Source organism: Cricetulus griseus, chromosome X (assembly GCF_003668045.3).
Source record: "Cricetulus griseus strain 17A/GY chromosome X, alternate assembly CriGri-PICRH-1.0, whole genome shotgun sequence".
Lineage (NCBI taxonomy): Eukaryota > Metazoa > Chordata > Mammalia > Rodentia > Cricetidae > Cricetulus > Cricetulus griseus.
The window spans coordinates 34,492,966-34,501,087 of NC_048604.1; positions in this window are offsets into that span (position 1 = coordinate 34,492,966).

Below are 8,122 nucleotides of genomic sequence, written 5' to 3' on the forward strand. Positions count from 1 at the left end.
ATAGCTGCTGTGGCCCTAAAAGCTGTGGTACAGAAATTCCCATATAAAAGAGTCACTAAATGTCAGGGTGACAGTGAGAAACATCTTTTAGGGGACCTGGTCATGTTTCACAGCTTACCCTCATGATGGACCATGAGAGACAGGGATGCTCTGCCTAGTTATTCTCCATAATAAGGAGTTTACAGTATGCATTTTACTTGAGAATTCCAAAATCTGGGGTGTGGGCTCACGCTAAATTCTTTCGGTAGTTTGAGCACTGAAGTAAACGTCTTTATCAATACCTGGGAATGTTCTAACCTTAATCAGTTCTTCAAAATCGCAGTATAGTCTTTAGCCTATTGGGGGAAAATCTTCAGCTGATTGGATATTAGAACAGTCATGTCACTCAGTGATCTTTCATGAAAGTCACAGATAGAAAGTGGTGGAAGCCAAGAGGTGCTAGAAGAGGCATATAAAAATAACAGGTGTTTATTCTGAGTTTTTCTCCGAGCATATTTCAAGTTACTAATGTCTGGAAACATCAATATTTTGATGAGAGGACTCAGTCTTGCGAGAACTATTAGTATCAAAGCCAGGAGCATGGTAGCACTAGCAACCTAGGTGAAGCCCCTTGCCCCCAATAAACCAATTACTCAGACAAGTGACAGTGAAGAACACAGAAAGGAGATTTGTTCAATGTAGGTGACATTGAAAATGGGAGCAAATAGAGAGGTTCAATGTGCGCCCCGTCCTTCATTGTGATGCAGATACGAAATTTAGATTTAAATAGGGTGCCAGAAATATGCATAATTAAGTATCTTAGGTCAAGTGTAGTTGTCTTTATTCCAGTTTCTCCTGGAAGGTAGTTTGAACAATTGTCAAACTATGTGAATCTCTTTCTGGGAGAAAAACTCCTCCTCTTACTGACACCAGCCTTTTGCTTTTCCCTTCTCCAGGCATGAGATTCCTTGGAACGTTCCAATTTCATGCAATCCATTCTTTCAGTAATCTGGCAGCTGTGGAGAGATGCACAGGTGTATCTCAAGAATATTTTCCTTCCAGCTGGGTTGGTTGCACTCAGGTCTAAGATCTGCTATCTGCTTGTACCATTATCTGAGGGGCATCTCAGAGTTCTTCTGGGATGTGATGTCCTAGATCTTAATTTCTTGAATACTGAAAATATAGATTTATCAAAAAAGAAGAAGAAAATCAGAGTGCAATCCATAGAATGGGAGCTGCCTCCAGTAAACATGTGAATCAGAAGCTCCACATTCTGTTATGGAGTACTTTTAAAGAGTCTAGGCAAGGTAGAAAGCCTTGTTCCCACGGGCAGGAATGGGATGGATCCTTACACTGGTTGGTAGGGATGTAATTACACTATTTTGAATGATGTGTGCATGTGTGGGCTGTATATCCCATAATTTAGCATATATTCACTCCAACACGTGTATATATGAAAGGATAAGCATAAGTAGGATTTTTTCCCTGAAAGGTCACTTCAAAGCCTGACTGGCTATGATTATCCTTGAGCCCTACCATGTTAAAAGCTGGCCTTTAAAATCTCCCCTACCCAGATGTGCCTAACTGAAAATGATCGCACACATAGGAAAGTGGGTACTGGCTGTTACCCTGCCAGGAGGGAGCAGAAAATAATGGTTTTTAAAGAATTGATTCCCCAGGTAACTGGTCTATCCCTATGTTTACCTGCTTCAATAACCTGTAAAATGAAATCCAAATTCCAGTGTTGGAGTTTATAATCTTCACTGTCTTATAATTTTGAGCTTCTTCTTCACTTAACTTGAGTGTTATATTATGTTGCTCAATTCAGTACAATTACTATTCATTGAAGGAAATTGAGTGCAAAACACTTACTGATTGCTTACCTAATTACATGTCTTATGCTAAAGTATTCATTTATCTGCACAACTACCCTATAAGTTACTAGCATGATTGTCACTTTAAAAATAAGAAAGCACACTCTGATGCCTTACCTAGTTCTAACTTCTGTAACTTGGATACTTTTGTATTCTTTTGTACATTTATTGAAACGTTTCCATCGTGTGGGCTGGAGACATGACTGAGGGTTTAAAGGCACTCATTGTTCTTGTAGGGGATCTGGGTTTGTCATCCAGCATCCACATGGTGGCTTACAACCTGCATGTAACTTTAGTTCCAGGAGTCACAATGCACTCTTCTAGTCTCCATGGTCACCAGGCACACATATGGTGCATAAACATACATGTTGACAAAACAATCATACATATAAAATAAAAGTAAGCTTTTAAAAGAATGTTACTGTTTCGCGCATGATTCCCACAGAAATACAGATATATTCCAAAGGTGATATGCTAATCTGAATGAAGGTATTTATACTTGATCAGAGGTTAATATTTCATACTTATTTGAGAGTATCTATTTTTAACAACTGTTTCCTGCAGGTGCAGCCTCACATATTCAGTTATGTAATAAGTAAACAATTTCAATTATGGGCACTGGAGATTTTTTGAAATGTAAAATTTTGTGGAACCCATACACATTAATCGAAGAATCCATACATTAAACTCTAAGAAATGAAACAAACATCATCATCAGTGAAATTCTGGAAGTTTAGGGTTATCTTGTGATGTGAGGTTTTATTTCCATATATAAACAGTAAACAGAGGTGAAGATTCAGGCATGGATGAGAGGCAAGAAAAAAAATCATGAATAACCAAAACATAGAGCACTAAGCAAATGGATGATGAGAGAAAATGCTTGAGAGTCCATGGGAGGTCAAATGTTTATATAATCTGACCTGAGAGAAGAAAAGATACAACTAAGCAGTTGAGTAGATGAATGTGCAGTCCCTGTTTTTAATGACATAAATGAAATAAACTGCCAAATCCTGAATGGCTTAGTTCTGCAACCCTGCCTAGGAACCACAAAGGAATGAAGGATAGACACACAGACAACATACAGAAAAGATGGATTCAAGAAGGCTTTTCATACTCTGAATGAGCTGCACAGCTACTCAACAACCAGAAACCTCATCAAATTTATTACATGTAGCACAAGAAGATGAGTTGGGTGGTCTAGGTAGTAGGTCTCTGTAGGGAAGCAGTCTCAGGCTGTAAACATCTGGAGGGAAGAAGCTGTGGTTGTTAGTTTTTTTTCACACACTGCTCAATCATTTTTAAACACTTGCACTTGAGCATACTGTCAATATTTGTACTCAGACCACAGGAAGGCTTTGTATTTCTGAGCCTCACCCAGAAGAAAGGCTATGCCAATTTCCCATAGGTCGGAGGTCATTTGTTCTTACATGGCTGGCTCATGTCAAACAATATGCACTCATAACTTCACTTGCTCAGGACTTCATTTGCTTCACCCTACAATAAATACCACGTGAGAATCTAAGAGATGCATCTAAAGCATATTGTGGGATTCATAAAGGACACCTTAGAAAATATGAGCTTTGTATAAAAAACATTAACTAGAAAAAGAAGTGAAGTAGTGGTCTTTTGCATTGTTGTTGAAAGACCAACAGAATCTTAGATAAGAGAGCAGCCACAGCAGTTTAATGGAACTTAGAATGGTGTATTAAAATGCTGTTATAAAATATTGAACTTACCTAAGAGTGGGTGAAGGGTGTGGGTAGAAAGTTTGGGTAGAACAGTGGCACCCATTGTTGGACAAAGGAATAATTCAGGCTGAAAGAATATAAAGGAATATAGAACCAATGATACCAAAAGGTAAGGGGACTGACTATATAGACATTAAGTAGAAAAGTGACTACATGGTGAATTGATGGAAAAAGAATAAGGGAAACAGTGAAGCCACACAGTGGTTCTCAGGTGGCTTAAAATGCTATTTATTGTGTAATGATGATTAAGGAGTTTAAAAGTTAAAGAATCCCAAAGAATAGGACAGACTTTGAAGACCCCCTATGGAAGGCCTCACCCTCCCTGGACTGCAGAAAGGGTATGTGATGGGTAGGGTGTTAGTTGTGGGGGGGGGCAGGGGAGGAGAGGAGGGAGAGGGATCTGGGATTGACATGTAAAATAATTGTATTTCTAATAAAAAAGGGAAAAATTAATTCGGAACATATTAAGTGTTATTGTCCCTAGAGAGAACTTATCTATTTTATGCATAGTTCTATTGCTATATACAACACCATGACCAAGGCAACTCTTATAAAAGAAAGCATTTAATTGGGGGCTTGCTTACAGTTTCGAAGGCCTAGTCCATTATCATCATGGCAGGGAGCATGGTGGGAGGAAGGAAAGCATGGAGCTAGACAAGTAGCTCAGGGATTTTTCTTTGTGATCTGGAGAGAGAGAGAGAGAGAGAGAGAGAGAGAGAGAGAGAGAGAGAGAGAGAGAGAGAGAGAGAGAGAGAGAGAGAGACTGGGCTGAGAACTGAACTGGCTAATGGGTCTAAGTAACACAGTCGGTCATACAGTGAAGACTGAGACTGTGAAGCTTGGTTCTAGCACCCATGAGCTACATGGGGTGTGTAGAGGTATTTGCTTGTTCCTTTTTTTAACATGTGAAGAGTCTTGGGAATATCAAAATGATAATTTTGAAAATCCAGTCTGTGAGAGACTTAAGGCTAAGGAATGAGGATATTAGAGTTAGATTACTGAAAGTGAGGATGGCGATAAAAATAGTTTTGATTCTAAAATGTGATAAAGAAGAAAGTAACCAATAGCAGCTCCTTAACGGTGTGTATTTCTTGAATTTTCTCACTGGAAAAAATTAGATTTGTCTGATCAAAGAGAGCAAAACTAGATTTATAAAGAGGAATTTGAGCAAAATGGAGAGTGAGAAAGTTGATAATGGAATCTTGTTTGGTGTGTTATTGCTTCATTTATGTTTGAGACTTAAATATGTCCATTTTGCATCACATGGAATAATAATGTGAATTTTCTGTCATGCCCAGCAACCAGAAAATGTAGAATTCTATGTTAGAGCATTATGGCAACAGCCAGTGACTATTAGTTATTCATTAAAACAATTAGATGTAGTGTACCTCAGATAACGTCTAAACAACCTAAGTAAGTAGAAGTGGTAGCCCCAGCAAGACAGGCTTCTTGACTGGTGGATGCAGTGAAAAGCAAAATAAAGGGAGTTGAGAATATTGGGAAGATAATGACAGATTTGCATTCCACTGAACCTAAAATGGACAGGGAATAGAAAGAAGAAGGTAAAGAGATTAAAGATACTGAGAATACCTATATGTTGAAGAATACCTGAAAGGAACATTTGAGGAATAAATATAATCCATTTCAAGAAGCATATCAGTTATTCTCCACAGAGGAGTTAACACTTTCCCTGAACCACATTTATTTTTGGAACTACAGCACAGTGTGATGGTATGGCATCAAGTTGTTTGAGATGTTAGTACTTTAGATACCAAGATTGAGCCAAAAAGTCCCTACAAAGAAGCTGTGCCCCACATTGAAGTTTCTTTGAGGTTGACTCTAATTTCAATGGTTGTTGGGGCCCATAAAGATGGCTCCACTTCATCTTGGCTCGAGGTCAGAGAGTTCAAAACTGTCCTTAGTAAGTCATAAGACCTAAAGATAGAAGGTGTGCTATAGTATGAAATTTGACCTTGGCCTTGGATGTCTTATCTAAATAGCAACAGACTTGGTTGGAGGTGTGGCTACTCTTGAACCGCAAGGCCAGATAATGAGAAATTGTGGTTACCAAACGCTTGGAGAATTAAGGAAGGAAGTCTGTTTGTTCTGTGTACATGATACTATGTTCCCCCTTTTGGCTGGGGTACTTAAGAATGTTGAAGAATAAACTTGGGGCATTCAGTATTCACTGGATTGCTTTCCTGACTCTATCATGTGTCTGTCTCTTCCTTAAAGTCTTTACCTACTGTTTCTCAATCCACACTCCCCTTCCCAGGTATGAAACAGGCAAGTCAGATGGATCTGACTGAAGCCTCACAAAGATAGGTTACAACAAATGATTGTTGAGACGTTGGCATTTTACAGGTTCAGAGCCTAATTGCAGCTTATCTTGGTCTGACTTTAGCCTTTTCAGAAGCTATTTATTGTGTACTTTCATTTTCAATCAAATGTCCTTGTGATTGTCATGTCAAATATTTTAGGAAGTATTAATTCAATAAACCACTAGTTTCCCCAAACCTGAAGGCTAAGAATGTCATTTGATAGAACCTGAGGCTTATACCGGTTTTTATTATATTTTTCTTTTGGTATAGCCTGCCTTACTGATGTATCCAACAGTATTTGAAGAGTATAGTAGTTTATGAGTTTCTTATTCTCTCACTATGAAATGAAATTCTTTTCTTGTTGGAACATGGTATATAGTCACCCAGAATCAGTGCTCTTAGGCCATGGTCACCCATATTGGTCCAAGAAAAAGCTATTTCTTTTCCTCTTTGAGGTGAGGTCTGTTTCTTTTTTCTTAATATTGTTTATGCTTTTCTTTCTTGGCCTGAATCTCTCTACATAAGCGAGGTTTGTCTTGAACTCATCAGAGTTTGGCTTCTCTGTGTCTCCTGAGTGCTGGAACTAAAGTTATGAGCTGCTCATGGCCTTTGATATAAGATGTAGATTTTACATCAGCAACAGTACTTGCAATTCCTGGTGAAAATGAGGCATTAAATATCCAGTTTTCAAAGAAGAGACTTTGGAACCAAACAGGCTTATGATAGGTCTTAGCATTATGGTTTTGAACTGCTGTATCTACATAATTGAGAAAAAACTATTTTGACCCTTATCTTTCATGTATTTAATTTACAGATGTGTAATTAACACATTCTCAGAGGTGCAGAAGTTTTGCTATATTTTCCCAAATGTTTAATCTCTCAAAATCTTTGCTTCGACAAAATTAGAACTCTTAAATGCAAGTGTTGATTTAATAATAAGAAACCTACAGAAACTCTTAAAAGAAAATAAAATCAATCAAAATATGTGATATAGTAATCTTTCCTAGCTAAATGATTAGGAGAAATTACAGCATTGTTCTACTGGGAGCAATGAGTTAATATATTTTTATAATTTAAATTCCCATTATCATGGTAAAAAGCTAGAATAGATCTTGGAAATATATCACCTAATATATTATTCTCTTAAAAATTGCAGAAAAATATCGTTGAAATAAATGCCTGAAACATCCTTGTGCTACCAGTTCAATTTTTTCTGGGTTTGTACTGTGTACTAATGACATGTTAATGAAGGATTTTATGGTCTCTTCCTTCAGTGTGAATGCTTTGGAGAGCCTAGGATGAGATATTAGCCTGTTATCTTATATACACCACGCATATGATGTCTGCTACTCTTCTTCCCCATTAAACCTAATTTAGATCCATAACAAAATAATAAATTATAGCATATACAGTTTAGCATAAACCATTCATTTGGACTCACATAGACCAAAAAAGACAAATTACAATTTCTGCAAGTAATAAATTAGTTAAATTGGTGTGTGTGTGAGAGAGATGGAGAGAGACAGAAACAGAGAAAGAGAGACACAGAGGGAGAGGGTGACACAGAGAAAAAGACACAGGCCTAGAGAGAGAGAGAGCGAGTTAGTTTACAAGGGATTTGAAAATAAGACACTATAAACTTAAGGGTTTCATTTTTGCAGATGCCTATACATCCCTATGAAATTTTATTGTAGATAGCTCAGTTTTGCATGCTGAATAATTTTACAAAAGCAATTATTCCTTTACTTCTAAGAACTTAGTGAGAAGAAACTGAAATTTACTTAAATGGTTTGCTTCGAAATTTGAATTTCAAACACACATGAGGCATTGACTATATACAAAATTGAAGAAAAATGTTCAATATGTAAATCTACAAAATTCCTTCCCAAGATTTTTCTAGTATTTCAGTTGGCACTTACAGAGAAATATCTATATTGTCACTATAAAACACACACACACACACACACACACACACACACACACACACACACACACACACACAAACGGGGGGGGGGGTACCATTCTATAAACATTAATGTCCTTTGAGTTTAAACTTTAATTTTGAATCTTTATAATACCATTCATTTAATTTGGATGTATGAACTAGTAGAAGGCAATTGTATTAGAAATTCTGGAACAAATCCAGGCTTATTAAACAAATTACTTGTTACACATGCTTGGCTTATCTACTTTCTTGTCC